We start from the raw sequence: 23,802 nt of genomic DNA, 5'->3' as shown, positions 1-23,802 counted from the left end.
TGAAACATTATTATGTTCCTGGCACTGTTCTATATTCTTTATTAACTTAGTTTGTCCTCACAACTTATTATTAAATATTAGGTTTAGGAAAATAAGGAATAGAAAAACTAGTTCAAGGTCACATAGCCAAAATTTAAATCTAGGCTTTCTAAATCCAGACTATATCAATGACTCTTTCATTCTTTATTTTTATGTATCTGCATGAATATAGATCTTTCTGAAGTCTTCAAAAAGTTCATGGAAATTCATATTATGAAAAACTTAATTTTTCCCCAAAAATAAACCTCTCATAATTCTACTTTCCCAGAAAATGTTTTAAATACCACACCATTATAATTTTTTGAAAATTTATTTATTTGAAAGGCAGAGGGACATGGAGAGTAAAAGAGAGAAAGAGATCTTTCATCTACAGATTCACTTACTTACATGGCCATAACAGCCAGAGCTGGGCCAAGCTGAAGCCAAGAGCCTGGAACTGAGTCTAGATCTTAGGCAGGGGCCTAAGCACTTGTGCCATCTTCTGTTTCCTTCCCAGGTGCTTTAGCAGAGAAACAGAGCAGGCAGGACTCAAACCAGCCCTCCAACGTGGGACACTGGTACCACAGGTGGCCACTTAATCCACTGTGTCATAAGGATGGTCCCCCACCATCATAATTTATATAGAGAGGAATGCACAGATATTAAATGTACAGTTAAATGAATATTGAAACTGTATACATAGTGCTACCACCCAAGCAATTAAGGGATACTGATCACCCCAGACATTTCCATTGTATCTATTTCTAATGAGTTCTTCCATACTATACCACTGCTAGAATTACAGTTCTAACATCCAACACTATAATTAGTCTTGCCTATTTGTAACCTTTATATAAACGAAATATTACAGTGTGCAGTGTTTTGGGTTCTATTATTGAACATAATTTCTATATGGTCCTATCCATGTTGGTTCCTTTTTTTCTTAGTGGCTGAGTAGTACTGCTTTGTGTGGTTATACTTCAGCTTGATTGTTCATTCTCTTCCCAATGGACATTTGTGTTGTTTCCAGTTCTGAAGTCTGGAAGGTGGAGTGACAGCAAGGGAGGGAGAGGCAGAGACATGGGGAGGGGGAGGGAATAGGGCATGGAGAAGGATGTTTCACATTAGTTCACTCCCCAAAGGGCTGCAACAACAAGGTCTGGACCAGGAACTTCATCCAGGTCTCCCACATGAGTGGCAAGTTATTGAGTACTTGGACCACCTTCTTCTGTTTTCCTAGGTGCATTAGCAGGGAGCTGGATGTGAAGTGAAGCAGCTAGGGCTAAAACTAGCACTCTGATATGGGATGCTGACATCACAAGCAGCAGTTAAATCAGCTATACCAGGGCTGGTGCTGTGGCGCAGCAGGTTAATGCCCTGGCTTTTATTGCCGGTGTCCCATGTGGCGCCGGTTCGAGACCCAGCTGCTCCACTTCCAACCCAGCTCTCTTCTAGGGTCTGGGAAAGCAGTAGAAGATGGCCCAAGTCCTTGGGCCCCTGCACCCACGTGGGAGACCCGGAGGAAGCTCCTGGCTCCTGGCTTCAGATCGGCGCAGCTCTGGGCGTTGTGGCCAATTGGGGAGTGAACCAGTGGATGGAAGACCTCTCTCTCTGCCTCTCCTCTCTCAGTGAGATCTGACTTTCAAATAAATAAATAAAGATTTTTTTAAATTGTTAAGTCAGCAACAGGAGTCACTGTGTACTTACACCCCATGTGGGATCTGTCCCTAATGTGTCGTCTAAAGCCAAGTGATGCTATGACTGGTACTGAAACAGTATTTTTATACTTTGCGTTTCTGTGTGGGCGCAGACTGATGAGGTCTTTGCTAATTATATACTGAAGTGATCGCCGGCGCTGTGGCTCAACAGGCTAATCCTCCGCCTTGCGGCGCCGGCACACCGGGTTCTAGTCCCGGTCGGGGCACCGATCCTGTCCCGGTTGCCCCTCTTCCAGGCCAGCTCTCTGCTGTGGCCAGGGAGTGCAGTGGAGGATAGCCCAAGTGTTTGGGCTCTGCACCCCATGGGAGACCAGGAGAAGCACCTGGCTCCTGCCATCGGAACAGCGCGGTGCGCCGGCCGCAGCGCGCTACCGCGGCGGCCATTGGAGGGTGAACCAACGGCAAAAGGAAGACCTTTCTCTCTGTCTCTCTCTCTCACTGTCCACTCTGCCTGTCAAAAATAAAAAAAAAAAAAAAAATATACTGAAGTGATCTTCTGTATATAAAGAGAATTGGAAATGAAAAAAAAAAAGCAACCTGGTGTTAAAATGGAAATGGCATAGAAAATTAATTAATTTGAAAAAAAAATTATGTAGGATCTCTGTCTTTAATGTGCTGTACATTGCTATTTAATGCTATAATTAGTAATCCAATGGTAGTTTTTTCACTTGATGTTGCTATATGGGCAAATGTTGAAATCTTTACCTAATATATACTAAACTGATCTTCTGTATACAAAGAGAATTGAAAATGAATCTTTACATGAATGGAAGGGGAAAGGGAGTGGGAAAGGGGAGGGTTGCGGGCGGGAGGGAAGTTATGGGAGGGGGGAAGCCATTGTAACCCATAAGCTATACTTTGGAAATTTATATTCATTAAATAAAAGTTTAATAAAAAAAAAAAGAATGTGCAGAAGTAAAAAAAAAAAAAAATCAGCTATACCACAATGCTGGTCCCAGTTTTCAGTTTTTGATTCTTAGAAATAAAGCTGCTGTCAATATTATCACACATTTATTTTCATGGACATATTTCCTTGTATGTTAAGTAAATTCCAAGATGTAAAATGACTGGATAGAATGTATTTATAAGAAACTGAGCAGTTGTTTTCCAATGTGGTAATATTATTTTATACTCTCATCAGTAGTATATGTGTGTGTCAGTTGTTTGATACCCTCACCAATATTTAATGTGGGAGAGATTTCACTTTCATAAATTGATTCTACCAAAGACCCAGCATAAGCTTATCTATAAACATGTGAAAATTATGTTGGAGAATAATCAACTGCAGATAACAGCAATCATCTTCCAAAGTTTTGCTAAATAACATGACTGTAAACTTTTGACATCTGTCACTTAATCATTGAAAAAGTTAACTTCTTATTCCCATTTGTCTTAAAAAAATCATCCACAAAGAACAGAAAAAGGAAATTAGGGGTCAGGTTAGGAGTAATTTCAAGGATATTGACTTGAAGCTGTACAAAGGCAGCATTTCTATCTATCTACCTCAGCACTTTTTGAGTAGTGGCAAAAGCTCAGATCAACTGAAGCTTAGAGAACTCATTCCCTGAAGTTCACAAGGAGATAGTTAACAAATATAGTTTGAAGATATGGGGGTAAAATACATACACTGGAACACTCCTGCCTCAGAGGGGCGCCCAGTGTAAGTACTGGTTACTCTCTATTACCATTTCACCTAATTGTGTATTTGACATAAGAACAAAGCTGTGTGTATATTCACATTCCAATCAGGCTTGTTTTCATACAGAATAGTATCTCAAACTAGTTAGACTTATTCCCAAGAAATACTAAATTTGGTTATAACAAACACTTATTTTTTCTTAAAGTCAAGCAATTCTACCCTGCAAGAATGATACAGATTAATATAGCTCTGTAATTACATCAGAAGACCTTTAGAAAGCCAATGTGATTTTTCTTTCCAAGGCTGAAAAGAGCACAATTCAAGTTGGCAGCTAAAATTTTGAAGATAATTTCCAAAAGGCATTTAAATATCAGTTAATAATCAGTGACAGGCTCTTTGAATCTTCATAATATCAGTAATAAGCATTTTTCCCTTAATTGAATACATTAAATCTTTTTATAGGAATGGATAGCATTTTACTGATCTTGTTAAAAATCTTGATGTTCATATAAACTCAGAAACTTCTACCAGAAATTAACAAGTTTTAATGCATAATCTATTCTTCCTGTGTTTGGATTCTTAAGACAGTCTTAAATTCTTCAAACAGTTAAAGGAATAAAAACAAAAAACAGTTTTACAACTTCTGACTTCTAAAACATTCCAATTCACACAAACATGTAAGTTAGTTTTAGTATTTATTAATGAGACTTGAACAATCACCAGTTTAACTACAAAAACAATGCTTCTGACCAGAGAAAGAACTCTTTCTGAAATGCCTAACTTACCTTTTAAATTAGAGAAACATTCCATTTTCAATATCCTGGGGCATTCACTGTTATCAGCCTCACCCCTGTGGACCTTGCTAATTAGTCCCCAAAGGTTCCAATGACTGAATCTACAACTGCTTTTTTAGATGAAACTCCCATTCATCCTCGTATTTTCTTTCAAGTCTTGCTATTCTACTCTAGCCTCATCGACATCTGTGGTTTCCATGAAGTCCATGTTTAGCACAGATCATAGCATATGAATATGGAAAGTATTTTTAAGAATAATTTTAAAATAATTGCCATCTCTCTCCAGCAGAGTATGATTATATGAATGAAAAGATGACAGAAATATTAACCTATCTTTGTATTATGTTTTAGCTACATCAGCCATTCTTAAAGAATACCATGGCTAAATGATTGTATTATTCTTTTTTAATTGCTGAATAGCCCTTAAGAATACTTTGAACATGTTTGGGGAATTTAAAAAGACCTACACAATTTTCACTTATGTTTCCCATACTAAAAATTTTACTCTGCTTTTTTAAAAAGAATGAAACAGATGGGTTTTTTTAGTTCACATGCTTGATTTCCTATAGACAAGGAAAAATGACTGGCAGGGGGCTACTTTAGCAATCTTTGACACTGAATTAACAGAGCCTACACCAGGATATAACCAGTGGTCATTGTTCAAATCAATCATCTAGAGGAAACTCCTGAGGGCTGTGCCCACTGATTCTGACTGACTGAAGCCAAACCAAGGAATCCACATTTTAACAGCTTCCCTTCATATCCTCCCCAGAGTAGTTAGAGCCCTATCTAAAGATGCTAGTTTTTGTTTGATTTACTGGTCTCTTTAACAAGAGAGTAGCACAACAGGAGCTCAGGAGCCTGAGATATTTGCAAGACTGGCTTGGAGAGAATATCATTGCACCCGAGGCACCATTCTGCACGCTACCCATCTCCTCTTCATTTCTGACACTTGCACCCTAGGCCACATCACCCACCCTTCTGTTCTGAGTAGGAAGAATAACGTCAGAAATCTCAGAACAGATCCTACATGAGGGTAGAAAACGAGCACATATCAGCATTCAGTTTTGTGAGGATCATTTTTGTGGTAAGTGGTTATGACTTTTAGTGGATACATGGATTTGTGTGGGTTTTAAGGAAAAGTGCTGAAGATGAGAGAGAAAGCAGCAAACATCTCCCCTGGGCAGATCTGACTGCAGTGGGGAAGGGACCGGGAATCAACAAGGAACGCAGAATCCTTGTGACTCCTGAAATCCGGCTGCTTCCCTGCACAAGAAAACAGAATTCCATACAAAGGCCTGAATTCTGTTTCTATTTATCACAGCGAGCATGTGTTTTCTCCCAGAACTCAGCAAAATTTCAGGCCCCAAGATCGTAAAAATAGATGAACATCAAACCTTTCTAAAAGAGGACTGACAAATCCTTAAAAGGACGCCCTGGCTTTCTAGCAGTGTCTGTAACTACATCTTCCTTGGTTTTCTTAACCCAAGCGAATGCATCTGCCATCCAATTAACACCTCATTTAACTATACACCTGAGGCTTTCCTTCAGAACTCTATTTTGAAACAATTAGCCCTCTACTGAATAGGGTAGTGATTATAATTAGGAGGGAAGCCACAAAGAATGGGGAGATTAAGCCTTTGCTAAGACTTCCTTGATAGAAACAGGGGTCACAATGAAGAGAAACAAATGCAGTTAGGCTCAGACAACTGCTTTTTAAATGGTGGGACGTTTCTCTACACAGTGACACTTACATTATCCCTGTCACAATGCATCAGAATGAATTCCCTCAAGTGTCAACTTCTCCAGAGCTTAAGGCCCTTGACTATTTTATTTGAAATTATATTTTTTGTCAACTGAAAATCTATAAATAGTACTATCTCTGAATTTCCTTTTTGCCTGAATGCTACTGGAATTAAGTAGAAACACTTTGATAAATGAGTGTTTTTTTTTTCTGTAAAATTTAATTTTCCCTATAGAATGAAACTAATTTTTCTGTGAGTTCTAAAATTTAACCAGTAAAGAACGTTTATACTTTCACACCTATATCAATTTTTCTTAATATGTATTTATTTGAAAGAGTTAAAGAGAGACAGGGAAACAGACATCTTCTATCCACTGGCTTACTTCCTAAATGACTGCAAACATTCAGGGCTAGGCCAGGCCAAAGTCAAGAAATTCATCTAGGTATCCTACGTGAGTGGCAGGGGCCCAACCGCTTAGGCCATTTCTACTGCTTTACCCAGGCCATCAGCAGGGAACAAGATCAGAAGCGGAGCAGCAGGGACAAGAACTGGCATCTTTGTGGCATGCGGGCATCATCATACCACAATGACAGCCTCATATGGATTTCTTTTAATTTAAGGTTTCACACTAGTTCTCCCTAGCACAATGTTTTTCTAATTTAAATGTGTATTAAAATTACTTGGGGAGGATTTTAAAATGTAGAATTTGATTTAGTAGCCCCTGGAGTTGAAGGCTTTAACTCTGAATTTCTTACATGGCCCCCATAAGCTGCTTGCTGGTCTGGGATCACACTTTGCATTGCAAGGCTCTGTTTGCAGCATTTTTTTAAAAAGATTTATTTATTTATTTGAAAGAGTTAGAGAGGCAGAGGCACAGAAAGAGAGAGAGAGAGAGAGAGAGAGAGAGAGTCAGTCTTCTATCCTCTGGTTTACTCCCCAGATGGCAAGATCAGAAATGGAGCAGCCAGAACTCAAACCAGCGCCCATATGGGATGCCGGCACTTCAGGCAGCGGCCTTACATGCTACACCACAGTGCTGGCCTCTGGAGCGTATTTCTTAGTCAAGGTGGATTTTCTTTTTTCTTTTTTTTTTTTAACTTTTATTTAATGAATATAAATTTCCAGTGTATAGCTTATGGATTACAATGGCTTCCCCCTCCCATAACTTCCCTCCCACCCACAACCCTCCCCTCTCCCGCTTCCTCTCCCCTTCCATTTGCATCAAGATTCATTTTCAATTCTCTTTATATACAGAAGATCAATTTAGTATAAAGATTTCAACAGTTTGCACCCACATAGAAACACAAAGTAAAACATACTGTTTGAGTACTAGTTATAGCATTAAATGAAAATGTACAGCACATTAAGGACAGAGATTCCCACATGAGGAGCAAGTGCACAGTGGCTCCTGTTGTTGACCCAACAAATTGACACTCTAGTTTATGGCGCCAGTAACCACCCTAGGCTCTCGTCATGAGTTGCCAAGGCTATGGAAGCCTTCCAAGTTCGCCGACTCTGATCATATTTAGACAAGGTCATAAAAGACAGAGTGAGGATAATAACCAATGATCCTAAGAGTGGCATTTACCAGGTTTGAACAATTATACAGCATTAAGTGGGCTTTAGGCCTTGTAAATTCAGAGGCCCAGGCCTATCTATCTCTTCACATGGGGTATATCCTAAGGGAGGTGTGAACCTCCTAGGGGAAGGCACTCTGTTGACTTACATCACTTGGCTGGCCTGGGAGGAGAGCTGGCCAGGTAAAGGCAGGGGGCATCTCTAACAAGAAATTTACAGTTCTGCCTGCAATGTTGCTGACCCTACTTGACCATCCCCTCAGCTGCAGTGGTCACTTTGGAAGTTGGGCTGAGTGAAGGGCTTTTCAGCTTAGAGCCAATAAGATCTGTGGCTCTGACCTGGGCATCCTTCGACTCCAGGGCAGGTCCATTTCCAGTGATCCAACTCTTGGCAGAGCTGCCAGGGCTCTTCACAAGCTGACTTCTGCTGAAGCCCAGGCTGACCACATTGAAAGCCACTGCAGTGGACTGGCCTGTTGGGTCTCCTTGAGGGCAGATCACTGTACAGATCAGCCATTAATAGGCCTGCCACCCATTGCTTCTGATGCCTAGCTTTCTTTCCCTCCTGGTTTGTGTTAAAGCAGACCAGAGGATGCAAGTCAAGGGAGTGCCCAAGTCCCATCTCTAATCTTCGGTGGCCTGAACTACAAGTCTATAGTCACAGGCATGTTCTGTAGTAGTTTTTCTAAGGTAGACAATGCCCATGAGGAAAATTATATTCTCACTTTAAAACTTTCTTTCCCTTTGGTCTGAAAGGGAGGTTTTTTCTACTTACTGTAAACTTCGCTGATGGCGAAGTGAATCTAGCTATGAGATTATTATTTAAGTTCTTATTTTGGCTATGCTATTACAGAAAAATGTTAGCCATCTCTTTTATAAGGTCTAAAGATTAAATTGTGCATCCTACAGATTCCTTTATAATAGAATTAGTTTCCTACCTTGAAGAGAATAGAGAAATGAAAGAACAAGTTGGGCTTAGAATAGAGAAATGAGGGAGCAAGTCCTAGATCGCTTGCTGATAATAGCAATATCACATGAATACTTAGCAAACAGTTTCAACCATTAGATAACAACTTAAGAAAACATTTACCAGAAGGTCCAATGCCTTCTATAAATTTTAAGAATCATGTATTTGAAAACACCTCTTAAATATCTAACATGGTGTAGTTTGCTTAGCCAGTAAACTTAAGCACAACCATCTAAAATGTTTTTAATTTCTTTCTACCAACACGTTTAAAACATGATACACAGATTCAGGTCACACAAATTAAAATGTATCTTTGATTGATTTTAGCAGCTTAAATTTATGGACAATCTTATCTATAAGCCATTTAAAATAAAACTCTTAATAAAATTTCCCCATGTGGACATACAATATGTACACACATATAACATAGCATAATAGAGCAATATAGCAATTTTAATAATAGCTTTTAAAATCTTTAACTCTTTTTGTAGATTGCCAATTGATTTGAATTGCTTTTTGTTTTTAGTAACCTCAGTTAACCATACTTTCTCTCAGTTGGTACTGTTAATACATTATTGGCTTCATCTGTTTACAGAGCCATCCCAAAGTACTGAATACAATAGAAGTGGCTGGAAAAAGTCCATAGGAACCTATAGGAGGGCAGCTAAACACCGAACCAACAACACTTTAGTTTTATGAGCAGCAAATCATATATAACTGTGGATGACAAAAGACTTTAAGTCGCCATGTTTACAATTATAAACTCATCAACCAACAAGAGGCACTTGCTTACTTCACAGTATTTTTGAAAGCACCTGTAGGATTTTACAATTATTTAACCCTTTAGGCCTCTGGGGCTTTCTCATTAAGATAACTATCATGTCTAGTAACACAAGATCATTAGACTTTTTAATTCTCAAACATTTGTATTAATACCATTTTCCATTATAGAAACTTAAAGTCTGGTACCACATCACAGCTTGACAGTCCTTCTAATATAATCCAAATAGACTGATTAGTTGGTGTTTCTATAAGATGAGAGATATAGGTCCTTCGATTTTTTCAGTTGGGCCCAAACTGGAAAAACCAAAGTCCAGGATTTACTGGAAATTTTAGAGACCAGATTGTTTGAAACTTTGATTTTTTGAATGCCTGTCAAGAATGCCAAGAAGGCTCAAAATCCAAAATATCTGGTTGAAATAAGATTCCTTAAAATCATGACATAACATAGACCAAATGTGATCATTGTTACAAGGTGATTATTCAAATCTTTGAAAATAAGCAAATATTTAAATAACCCATAGCTCTTAATAAAAATTCAGCTGTTTTTGAACAATTAGAATTTAACTGGTCACCAATATGAAAGAAGGTAAAGGAAGGAAACCTCACAGCAAAAGATCACAGGAAGCTCAATCTCTCTTTGACATAGAATTAAACTCTGATGCTCTGTTAAATCAATGTGTTAAAGTAATCTATTATGTTCTCTTGATGTCAGTCAAGGTGGATTTTCATCGAAAAGATAGATTTTCTAGCTCAAATTTTATACTGAGGAACAGAGTTGGACTGGGTTAACAGAAACATATTTGAGTCCACTGAAAGTTTATGCCACTTAGAATCTTTAACTGACTTCAATTTTTCCTGATACTATAATATGAAAAGGCTTATACTCATTTATTAAATATGAATAACTTGACCACCTACATTTATATTCCCACTCTGGAATTACTTCAACAGCAAAACCACATAACGATCATTGAGGTGTAGAGTGGGGGTAAGCCCTTTCGAAGCCCCTCCATTTGCTCCTCAGCACAGAAATGCCTTGTCTGGAGAAGCAGCAGCTCCAATGTGCTCATTTCCCTAGGGTAACACACTTGACTTGGTCGCTAGTGATACAGATGGATAGAATATGAATAGCAAGAGAGAAGAGAGAAATCAACCCAAATGCTAAAAAGCAAGGGGTTTGGAGGGGAAGTGAACAATAGCAGCCAAAAGTGGGAACCAGGGGCAAGTATTGTGGCATAGTGGGTTAAACCACTGCCTGCAGCCTGGCATCCCATATGGACACTGGTTCGCGTCCTGGCTTCTCCACTTCCAATTCAGCTCCCTGCTAATGTGCTTGTGAAAGCAGAAGATGACCCAAGAGCTTGAGTCCCTGCACCCATATGAGAGACATAAGTGAAGTCCCTGGCTTTGACCTGGCCCAGTTCCAGGCTTTGCAGGCTTTTGGGGAGTGAATAGGTGGATGGAAGATCTCTCCCTGTCTCTCCTACTGTCTCTGTAACTCTGCCTTTCAAATAAGAGACATAAATCTTAAAAAAAAAAAAAAAATTGGGAACCAGCAAAATAGAAAACATTGGAGCCACACCACACATAGATGTATACATGGGAGATGCAGCAATTTAAGAATTTTTCTGCTTTGTCCTCCTAGGAGAAATGAAAAGCCAGTGTTCAGTATCCACAAGAATTAAGAGGCTGAAATCTTAATCTCATTTGGACGTGAAACAGAGAGATCTGAATAGACATTTCAAAGAAAGCCAAAAACACCTGGAACTTCCTTTAAGTCCTGGCAGGATTGGGAGAAGGATTCCCAGCTCCAAGAGTCTGAAGTAAACATGGCCTGTGCTGGTCTCCCTTGAACTGTGTTGGCCCTGCTTCAGTGTGACAGTACATCATCAATGCCTAGAAAACCATACCACTAATAAAGTGTGGATCCATTGTGCAGGAGGGGACATCCAGCATCACCCAGGACAGTTCATCCTATTCGTCATTTGATAAACTAGCTCCCCAATGGGCTAAGGGAGGGGTCCAATATCATATTTAAAGCCGAGCCGATTCTGAAATCCAGGTCTCTTAAGTTCCTGCTTGCCCTATTTCAGCCTCCACCATCACAAACACACACATACACACACAGACATGAGACAAGAGCAGAGGAAGAATTGAGAGAAAAACCTCAGCTGCAGAAAATTTCCAATTGTCGACCATGTCTCAGTAGACCAGACAACTTGGCCTAACCTGGTACATCATCTTAGTTGGCCTCCATCTCATACAAGGAAACTGTAGTTAAAGAAATCATCATACAATGATCAGATAACCTTCTACACTCTTTGTTTCACCAAGTTCCCAACTTTTTTATGTACTTACAAGAATTAGATGTGAACATACACATACAAACCAGCTTTGCCATTACCATGGGTAAAACTTTCTTCTATAGACAGAGACACTTTAACAGATGGTCAATATTTTTGGTGGTAAAGGTAAGTGTTTCATTTTATAGAACATTCTTATTTTCAGAATGTATTTTAATGCACACGTAGATTATGAGAATTTTATCCAATAATTCAAAAAGCAAAGCCTTACTCTGATATACAGTGAGATATTGCATAATGAGGGCAATACTTGTTGGCTTCTATATATATAAATATATGCATATATTTCACAAAATACTATTCAGCCTTTTTTAAAAGAAAGGAAATCTTGCCATTTGCAACAACATGGATGAGGCTGAAAAACCTTGTACAGCAGAATGGAATAACCTGCCCACAGAAGGACAAATGCTGCAAGATCCCAATTCAGTGAGGCCTCTTTAGAAGCAGAGAGCAGAATGGTGGTTGCCAAGGTTGTGGGATGGAGGTATGGGGAGTTGCTGTTCAATGAGTGCAAAGTTTCAGTTACATGAATTCGAGATTCACCTTATAATCTAGTGTATATAGTTAACAACGTGGTATTGTGTACTTCAAAAGGGATTAAGGTGATACATTTCATTTTAAGTGTTCATATCACCGAAACCAACAGACAAACCAAAGGGATATGAGGAAACTGAGAAGTGTTGGTTATTTCAATTACCTTGATTGTGGTGATGATATCATGGGTGTTTTTATATGTCCAACATGATTACATTGCAAAGATTAAACGTGCTCAGTTCTTTTTATATCAAGGATACAGTCAACCTGTTTTAAAGAGCAGATTTAAAACAAAACACTGAGCTTTACCTATAAGCAAACAGAAGAATCATCAAAATATACTGATGTAGGGTTCAAGAAGGTCAGAGCCCATGGAAAAGAAAAAATTATGCTTTTGTAGAAATCTAGCAACTAAGAGAAGCAGAAGTGCTTAGCAGTTTCTGGAATCAGATCCCTGGGTTTAAATCCCAGTGATGTCATTATCCAAATGAACTTGAACAAGTTATTACACAGAAAATAGTGAATACTTGTATCACAGAATAATGCCTTCTCTATCCACATCCTAATCCCTGATACCTGTGATTGTGTTACCTTCCATGGCAAAAGTGTTACAAATGTGAGTAGGTTCAGGAACTGAGCTGGGAAGATTATCTAGGCGGGCCCAATGTAATCATGTGGACCCTTGTAAGAGACAGGACAGGAGTGTCAGAGCCAGAGATGGAGCTGTGAGGACAGAACCAATGTCAGCGAGATGCAGGTCCACATGGGCAGCTTCCAAAACTATAACAGGCAAGGAAATGCATGGCCTACGAGAGCCTCCAGGAGCAGCACAGCCCTGTGGACTCCATGTTCTTCACCAATGAAACCTTTCAGAAATTTCTTCATAGTAATTATTCATATTTATGTGGTATAGTGTGACAATCCAATAGTAAAACTAACTTCTGATCTTAACTGAAAAGTAAACTCCGTTGTTTTAAACCACTAAGTTTATGATAATTTCTTACAGCAGCAATAAGAAAATGATAAATTACCTCATAGGGTCAAGATTATCTCACTTCTCAGCTTAAAAATCTGTTTTCCCTTTGCCCTGGGAATGTAATTAATTTTCTGAATTATGACCTAGAAAGTTTTGTATGCTTTTGTTCCCATAGGGTTCACTAAACCTTTCACTATCACCTCCTGGCTCTCCAGAAACTTCCCAACCACACTATCCTTCCTCAGTTCCATGGAAAATCAAGTGCTTTTGAGCCTCTGGATCTTTTTAACATCTGTTCTCTCAGCATGGAGTGTTCTTTCCCTTTTGTTTATTTTAGCTAAGTACTACTCAACATTTCATATTCATTGAAGTGGCTTGTCTTTAGATAGGCTTACCTTGAATATAAAATTTCTCTCAAACATATACTATTCTTAGCTGTCAATAAGCACATGAGAAGAGGCTTGATATTTTTACCAGAGAAATGAAACGCAAAACCATAATAAGACACTATATATATGACTGGGAGGACTAAAATAAAAATGACAAGTGTTAGCAAGAATGTGGGGAAATTAGAACCCTCATATATTGCTGGTAGGACTGTAAAATAGTGCAACCACTTAGGAAAATAGTTTGGCAATTTTCAAAATGTTAAACATAGAAGGGCTGGTGCTGTGGTGTAGAGGGTAAAGCCACAGCCAGCAGTGCCAGCATCCCATAGAGGCGCCGGTTCAAGTCCCAGTTCTCTGCTATGGCCTGGAAAAGCAGTAGAAGATGGCCCAGGTCCTTGGGCCCCTGCACCCACATGGGAGACCCTGAAGAGGCTCCTAGCTCCTGGCTTTGGATTGGCGCAGCTCTGGCCATTGCAGCCAACTGGAGGGTGAATCAGCTGACAGAAGACCTCTCTCTCTCTCTCTCTCTCTCTCTCTCTCTCTCTCTCTCTCTGCCTCTCCTTCTGTATAACTCTGACTTTCAAATAAATATTTTTTTAAAAAATGTTAAACATAGAACTACCATATAACCCAGAAATTCTATTGTAGGTATACATACAAGAAAAATAAAAATGCATACTCAGAGATTTGGCGTTGTGGCACGGGTTAAGCTATTGATTGGTATGCCTGCACCCCATTTTGGAATTCCTGAATAGAGTCCCCACCTCTAGTTCTGATCCAGTTTCCTGCCAATGCCCATCCTGGAAAACTGCATAAAATGCACATGTACTTGGGTCCCTGCCACCCATGTGGAAATCTAGATGGAGTTCCTTGCTCCTGGCTTCAGCCTGACCCAGCCCTTGCTGTTGAAGGCATTTAGGAAGTGAACCAGTGGACAGAAGATATCTCAATCCATGTCTTTGTTACTTTGCCTTTCAAATAAAAATAAGAATTTTAAAAAGGAATCATTGCAGTCATTTAAAAAAAAGTGTACACATAAAAACCGGCACACAAATATGTTCATAAAGCATTACTGATAACCCAAAAATGACAACTCAGTTGTCCATCACTGATGAATGGATACATAAAACATGCGATGCAAAAGGAAACATATACTATAGTTATTAAATGTCCAGGGTAGACAAATCCATAGAAGCACAAAGTAGATTAGTGGTTTACCAGGGACAGGAGAAAATAAGGATTGTGAATGACTGTTAACAACTACTGGAGATTTGGGAGGCATTACAAATGTTCTAAGATTCGTGAGTTTCCATAGTGTAGTTGTTATCACATTCGCCTAACAAATGTTCTAAGATTCTGATGATAGTTGCACAAAAAAGTGAATTGATTCCTTTTAGATGGGTGAATTTTAGGTATGGGAACTATCAACCAATAGTCCTGTAATTTTTTAAAAGGATTTTTAAAATACCCCCTTATGTTTCATGATAGCAATTATCACAATTTGTAATCCCTGTAAGCTGTAGAAGGCCTGAATTATACCCAATTTATTTACATTGCTGCATTGTATCACTTGTGCCTATCATGCCAAATATGTATTTGATAAAAAAAAGATTATGATTGGTTTAAATGGCAATGATGATAGAGCCATTATGTGAGAAAATGAGGGCCTCCAAAAAACTAAAAAAAGAATTACTCTATGATCCAGAAATCCCATAGATAGATAGATAGATAGATAGATACCTAGTAGTGGGATATAGATCGATAGATAGAGAGATGTAGATATATAGATATATTCAAAGGAAATGAAATCAGTATGTCAAGGGGACACCTGCACTCCCATGTTTATTGCATCACTATTCACAGCAGACAAAGAATCAATATGCTCATCAACAGATGAATGAATAAGGACAATATAGTACACATACACACACACACACACACACACACGGAATACTATTCAGCCACTAAAAGAAGTTATGTATGGCAACATGGATGAACTGAGGGGTCATCAGGTTAAGTGAAAAATGCCAAACAAAGAAACACATATGACATAATCTCATTCATTCACGCAATCTGAAAAAGAATCTCACAAGAAGTAGAGAATAGAATGGTAGTTACCAGAGGTTTTGGGTGGTTAGGAGAGAGAGGGAATGGAAAGACATTGGTTCAAAGGACACATAAGTACAGACAGCAATCCACTCAAGAGATTTACTGTACAGCATGATGATTTCAGTTAATGAAGAGATATTATAACTTGAAAAATCTAAAGATAATGGATGTTGTTCCCACTACGAAATCATAACTATGTAAGAAAATGCATTTGTTAATTAGTGACATCCAATCATCCCATGGTGTACATACATGTCAAATCATATTATATTCCATGAATATATATAATTTTACATTTTTTAAAAGGATTTATTTATTTATTTACTTGAAAGGCACGGCATCAGAGAGGAAAAGACAGAAGTCTTCCATTTGCTGCTTCACTCCTCAAATAGCCACAATGGAACCGGGATGGGTCAGATTGAAGTTGGGGACAGGAATTCCATCTGGCTGTCCCACATGGATGGCAGGGGCCCAAACACTTGGGCCACCTTACTCTGCCTTATCAGCTGAATTAGCAGGGAGGTAGAACAGCAGAGCAGCCAGGACTCAAACCGGTACCAATACGTGGCTCTGGTGTCACAGGCAGCAGCTTAACCCACAGCATCAGAATGCCCACCCTCTTTGTCAAAAAGAATTTTTTTTTTTTTTTGACAGGCAGAGTGGACAATGAGAGAGAGAGACAGAGAGAAAGGTCTTCCTTTTGCCGTTGGATCACCCTCCAATGGCCGCCGCGGTAGCGCGCTGCGGCCGGCGCACCGCGCTGTTCCGATGGCAGGAGCCAGGTGCTTATCCTGGTCTCCCATGGGGTGCAGAGCCCAAACACTTGGGCTATCCTCCACTGCACTCCCTGGCCACAGCAGAGAGCCGGCCTGGAAGAGGGGCAACCGGGACAGGATCGGTGCCCCGACCGGGACTAGAACCCGGTGTGCCGGCGCCGCAAGGCGGAGGATTAGCCTGAATTTTAAAAGAAAGCCTTGAAAGAAATTTTAAAGGCAGCCTTGAAAGAAAGCTCATTTCTACTTTAAAAATCAATCTTAGGTCATCTAACTCTTAAGGCAATCAACGTTACCCACAGTGTTTATTTCTAAATTGTCTTCAGAGAAAGAGCGTTCTGTATACTCCAAAAATAACTTGATGCATCATGGTCCCCAGGATGCTATTGAAGAGTGCTCAGAGCCCCAGTTCCTGGAGTTCCAGCTTATAGAACAAGAATATGCCCATCTTTGACATTCAACGCAGTATACTTTGTTCTTTCACAAACCTACTCAGTGTTTATCGTCATGCACTTTTCCAGGTGATAAAAATACATTAAAGCCGCCATATCTTCCCACAAAAAACTATCAGGGAGACAAGGGACTGAGCTTGGACCAATAATAGGGACCTATTGAAGTATGGTGGGAAACATTTAAAAGAGAAACGACTTCATAGTTTTGCCACACCTACCATGTAGTGCTAATGAGGCATATTATCCAGTGTCATTTTTTACAACTTAAACATTTTATCAAAGGTCTACCATGCGTCAGACACTGTTCTGAGACTGGAAATATGGCAATAAAGAACAGTGACAAAAATTCCGGCTTCACTGCGCTTACACTGAAGTTCTGAAAACAAGTCAAAAAATTAGTCAAGTGCAATGTAGTACTCCAGGTTATGGTAAGTGCTGAGAAGAGGGGGTGGGTGTTGTGGTGTAGTGGGTTATGCTGCTACTTGAGAGTCCATGTCCCATATTAGAGTGCCCGAGATTCAGTCCTGCCTCTGCTTCTGATCATGCTTCATACTAATACATACCCTAAGAGGAAGCAGATATTGTTTCCAGCCCTTAGGTCCCTGCCACCCACATGAGAGACCTGGATGGAGTTCCTGGCTCCTGGCTTTGACCTGTCCTAGTCCTGTCTGTTGCAGGCTTTAGGGAAGTAAACCTGCAGCTAGAAGATCTCTCTTGCAAATAGATATAAACAAATAATTTTTTAAGGCTAAGAAGAAAATTGAGGACAGAGAAGTAGGGAGAATAAGGGTGCAAATTTGAACAGATGGTCAGGGAAGACCTTAATGAGAATGAAAATGATCTCAAAAATCTGAGCTCTTTGGGCGTAATAGTATTCCATGCAAAGGAAAGAGAACTGTGGGGGGAGGAAGCCCCAAGATATACGTGTTCTGATGTGTTAAAGGCACATCAAGGAGGACCATCTTTGACATTCAACACAGTAAAGGTGACTGGTTTAAAGTAAGGGGAAGATTAGATGACAAATAGTTAAAAATTTAGGGGGACTAAATCTGATGGGCAGCTAAAGGACATGGGGAGCATTGGAACATTTCTACTTACTTTTTCAACAGATCACAGTGCAATACTGAAAATAGCTGGGAGATGCACAATGAGGATTAAAGTGGGAGACACGTCCTAAAGTTATGGCGAGTATCCAAATGTTTTTTTTTCTTTTTTCTTTTTTTTTTTTTTTTGGACAGGCAGAGTAGACAGTGAGAGAGAGAGACAGAGAGAAAGGTCTTCCTTTTTGCCGTTGGTTCACCCTCCAATGGCCACTGCACTGTGCTGATCCGAAGGCAGGAGCCAGGTGCTTCTCCTGGTCTCCCAAGGGGTACAGGGCCCAAGCACTTGGGCCATCCTCCACTGCACTCCCGGGCCATAACAGAGAGCTGGCCTGGAAGAGGGGCAACCGGGCCAAATGTGTTTTAATTAAAGTGATATTGACCACAGTGATAGCAATAGAAATGACAGAAAAATGTTGTGTTTGCAATTATCTGAAGCTAGAACTCACTGGACTTGCTAATCGAATGGATGGGGAGTTCACCGGTGCCCATCATTTATTCCATGTTAATTCATGAAATGTAAAACATGATTTTTAGTTCAAAGTGAGAATGAGACATTGCTGGCCATGCTACAGGAGTTAGTTAGTAGTCTAAGTTGTCATCTATTTATGAAATCAGCAGTAAGAGAAGAATGGGGGGGCACTAAGGGACTCATTATTTCAGTGTCAGTGTGGCAATAAGTGAGGAGAGGAAGTCTAGAAAATGCCAGCCAAAATATCATGAAGCTATATATTGAAATCCATCAGAAGAATCATAATGGATGGCTATTGCAGAAGACAGTAAGCCAGAAGCTAAAATTCAAGTTTTACTATATTGCTTGGTTTGAGCCTAAACCTTTGTTTCATTTTTATCGAATACTCAATCACAATTTCAAATAATATTTATCTTTTTCCAACTGAAAAAATGCATTGTCTTTTTAATCTTCTCTTAAAGCAGTAAGAATAAGAATTCGTGGCTATCCTGTAACTAGTATGTTATATGAAGCTCTTAAGTTATGAAGTATAACCCATAATGAATCCAAACCTTAAAGTCAATGATTTATATCTAGAAAAATTACATTAATAGAAGAGGAAAAGTACCAATTACATTCACTTTTTATCCATACTTGCAAAGAAAGTTTTGAAAGGACATGGATTGTAAATACATACAAATTCAAAATGCTGCATTTAAGTTTAATGGCCTTAATTACTGAACGTCTAACCAGAGAATGTTAAAATAGTCAAGAAATAGAAGTGAAATCCATCACAAACCCATCATTTTATGGCTGACTATCAATCTTCAGCAGGATGCCAACTGTGAATCACTTGAATATTTGGATGTGAAAGGGCATCATCAATAATACTCAGTGTTAATAGAAAACCGTCAAACCCACGTTCTGTCGCCCACTGGTGATGGTCATTGATCTACTCTCATGGCAGGACAAAGACTTATGAATTCTGATACCATTTTGAAGTACCTCTTCAAGCACCTGCAAGACATTAATCAAACTCCAGATACTTTTAGTTTCAAGTGGTCCAATCCTTTCCAATTGGACACTAAGGAAGGGAGATTTTATATAGATGGTATATAGATATAGATATCAGACCTAAGTTGAATTTGAAGTGCTGAAAATTTAACAGTTAATCAGGATTCAATCAGTATGGGCCATATCTTAAGTTGAAAGTTTAGTTCCTCAAGTGAGAAAAACTTAATTTATTAGTGGTCAGTAATGTGAACACTCCCAGTGATCAGAGCTCAAATACCTTGCTTATAAGATATCTTTGCTTAGAGCATGGGAAATTTCACATATTGTAAAATTCCCAGAGTTACTTTTTAGTTTAGTTGAGGACTAGTTAGCATTTCATTTACTATTTCTTAAATATATCAAGATTCAGAGAACAAAAGAAAAAAAAAGAAAAGAAAGACAAAAGAGATTTGGGGTAGAGGAAATTTGATGAAAAGCACAACTCTGTGTGACCAATAGGAATAGATCTGGACTGATTAACACACACTGAAACATATAGCTATCTGTACCATAGAGAATTGATTCAAAACACAAACATGACATGACCACTATGAAAACAGTATGCCCACTTGTGTTTGAGGAAACTGAAGTCATCTTAGGAGTACTATGTGGTATACATTGTGATGAGGCAGCCATTGACTAATCAGAGAAATAAGGAAGAAGATACATCTCAACAGGGCTGGCACCACGGCCCAGTAGGTTACGCCTCCTCCTGTGGCACCAGCATCCTATATGGGTGCTGGGTCGTGTCTTGACTGTTCCTTTTCCAATCAAGCTCTTTGCTAATGCACTTCAGAAAGTAATGAAGGTTGGCCCAAGTGTTTGGGCCCCTACCACCCACATGGGAGACATAGAAGAAGATCCTGGTTCCTGGCTTTGAATTGGCTCAGTTCTAGCCATTGCAGCAATTTGGGGAGTGAACAAGAAGGTAGAAGACCTTTCTCTCTCTTTCTCTCTCTCTCCTCTGTCTGCAATTCTGTCTGTTGAATATATAAGTAAAATCTTAAAAATAAAGATACATTAGAACTAAAGATAAAATTATAGTTAGAAATATGAATTAGAACAAAGTTACTGATACAAGAATATTGATATTTATGCTTAGTAAAGAGAATAGGAGGAATTGACTCAACCAAAATGAAACTTCTAGAGGAATGACTTGAAGCTTGACAGTGAGGGTTAAAAGTAAGGAAAGTGCTGGGGCCAGCGCTGTGGCGCAGCAGGTTAAAGCCCCAGCCTGTAGCACCAGTATCCCATATGGGTGCCGGTTTGAGTCTTAGCTGCTCCTCTTCCAATCCAGCTCTCTGCTATGGCCTGGGAAAGCAGTAGAAGATGGCCCAAGTCCTTGGGCCCCAGCACTTGAGTGCGAGATCCAGAAGAACGTCTTGACTCCTGGCTTTGAATCAGCTCAGCTCTGGCCACTGCAGTCACCGGAGAGTGAACAAGCAGAGCGGAAGACCTCTCTTTCTCTATGACTCTAACTCTGTCTTTCAAATAAAATAATTCTTAAAAAAAAAAAAAAAAAAAAAAGAGTAAGGAAAGTGCTGACCTAGTATGCTTACCAAAAAAAGCCCAGGGTGTTTTCTGGTTATGGTTGTTTGTATGTTTTTTAGTATCAAAACTGAGCTTGTAGGAGCTGGCATGGTATTGCAGCAGTTAATCTGCTGCTTGAAACACCAGAATCCTATACTGGGGTGCCAATTTGAGTTCAGGCCATTCTGCTTCCAATTTAGCTCCCTGTAATGTGCCTGAGAAGACTGTGAAAAATGACCCAAAAACCCGAGCCCCTGCTATGGGAGACCTGGATGGATTTCCAGACTCTTGGATTTGATTTGGTTTGGCCTGGCTGTCCTAGCCATTTGGGGAATGAACCAATGGATGAAGATCTATTCGCTCTTTTTGTTGCTCTGCCTTTCAAATAATCTTTTTCTTAAAAAAAAAGGCAAGCTTATAGATTGAGAACAGCATTACTTAATATTTTAAAATTTTTAATTATGTTTTATTTGAGAGAAGGAGAAATCCCACCAGCTCATTTAGTCTCAAGACGGACCAACAGCTGGGATTGGGCCAGGCTGAAGCCAAGAGCCAGGAACTCAATTCAGGTCTCTCACATAGGCAGCAGGAACCCAATTATGTTAGCTATCACAACTGCCATCCTCAAGTCTAGTTTGGCAAAAGCTGAAATCGGAAGCTGGAGTTGGGAATTGAACACAGGTACTCCAATGTGGGACGCAGGTATCTTAACAACTAGGCAAAATGCCTACTTCAAGAACACTGTTATTTTAAATGAGTTGTTATACTGAGAACCTAGTCAGAAAACACATGATTTTCTACCAAAGTAGGTTAGCTGAAGGAATTAGGTTTTCAGGAAGAATAAGTAGGGAATAACTTAGAATTCAGAAATTTACCTGATCTTTGCAGAAAACAATAAAAAACTATATATTTACCTACATGTGCATACTTTGAACACCACCATTTTTCTCATAGTCCCTTCTATTAACAGGGTTAAATATATTATCTCCTAAAGACAGTCGAGGGGAGCTGGTGAGAGGAGGTGGAGAATGGATTTGAAAAGGTACCACTGAGTAATGTCCAATTTCCATCTGCTGCCCCTCAAACATCTCTGCTGCCTTCATTCTGGCTACACAGGTATGGACCTTCCTCACTTCTTCAGGGTTAAGAAAGGCCATGTGATTTTCTTGGGAAAACAGAATAGGACTGGAGCTGATGTGTATCTTTCTGATCAGAAGTATTTAACGCCATTGAAAGACTTTTCAGAACACTATTCCCTCGCTGCTGTGATCATGGAAGTATGTCTTCATATAGATATACAATACCGATACATCACCAAATATACAGTGAACTTTGATCCAGACTTAAAACCCCTCTTTAGGCCACTAATATATGGGGATTGTTAATTATGACCCAGCTCATCCCAACTAGTAAAAATCCTAACTTCCCTGCACACTCAGAATAAACAATAATTATTTGCTCTAAAAAACAGATAATTATGTAGCTTTATGTTAGAAGACTCATTTGCAACTTTACCAAGGTTTACAAGGCCACTTGTTATTTGTTTTTGTTAAGCCATAACATTCAAAGCAACTATTGACTTAAAACAGTGTATTCAATAAAGTTAGCTATAAAAAGCTATTCTACTGACTCCATGATTTAACATACTCACTCAACCTGCCGGGATTCTTTGAGTTGCAAACCCTTTAAAGGAATGTGAGTTTAGCCAAGTTCCCAAGATTTCTTTTACACTTTTAAATTTAGATATAAAATATGATTGATTATATCATCATCTTCCTCCTTGTATTTATTTCATAGAACTTTATTCTAAACACTTTGGCTATAGGTATAGGGTTGAGATGATAAATGAGAAAGATAGTAAAATATATTCAGCTTTGAGGACCATACAATCTGCTGCAACTTCTGAGCTCTGTCATTCTAATACAAAATCTGCATAGGCAATATGTAAACAAATGGACATTAATTTACAAAAACAGGCAGAAGGCTGGATTTGGCTAAGTTTGCCAAGACTGGCTTTAGATAGTCCTTATTTGTCCCAATTTAAGCTAAATCCATATAACTTCATCTTGTCATCTATCATTATAGAATGTTTGGGATGATATTAAATCACTATTCCATCTGACAATCTATCTGATGTTCGCCACAAGTACCAAATAAAACACATATCTTTTGTATGCTGTAAACTCTAAGGATATCACTTAAAAATGTATTTCTCATACTACTAGTTACAAAGGGTGGTAAATGTTAAAAGAATTATCTTGGTAGAATATTCAAAAGTCCATTTTTATATATTTAAAATGGGTTATTTTATAGAAATTAATTTATTCCATATGAAAACCAAAAGATAACAATCTTAATAAGATAAAGGAAAGAAAAGGTTGATAGTAGCCAAAGAACAGCAATGGATCTTTAAAATTGCTTTCGAAGAGTGAAATCATGACTGATATGACCAAATCTCTCTCCATCAGAAAAACACCATTGTATGTCAGATTGGTTCTATGTTTATTAGTTCAAAATAAAATGTCTCTGTAACAGCCAAGCTACGTGAGATGTTGGAAAGATGACTAACGAGGAAGAAAAAATCTTCTAGGAGGTAAACAAAATGATTACACTTTTTAATGTCAATTTCAAAGTAATTTATTTTAATACAGGTTTTTTGAATTCCTGGGGGAAAGAAGCAAACAAGGAAGACAGCTATGGCAAATGAATTTAAGCAGCTATGTGAAGACAGAAATTATGATAAGACCCAAAGCTATTTTTGTTTCCTGCTTCAAACACTATGTGTGTGAAAGGGGAAAGATAAGCATACTGTGCAGTAGTTCACTGTCTCA

Source organism: Lepus europaeus, chromosome 1 (assembly GCF_033115175.1).
Source record: "Lepus europaeus isolate LE1 chromosome 1, mLepTim1.pri, whole genome shotgun sequence".
In the NCBI taxonomy this organism is placed as follows: domain Eukaryota; kingdom Metazoa; phylum Chordata; class Mammalia; order Lagomorpha; family Leporidae; genus Lepus; species Lepus europaeus.
This window is presented reverse-complemented; position numbering follows the sequence as displayed.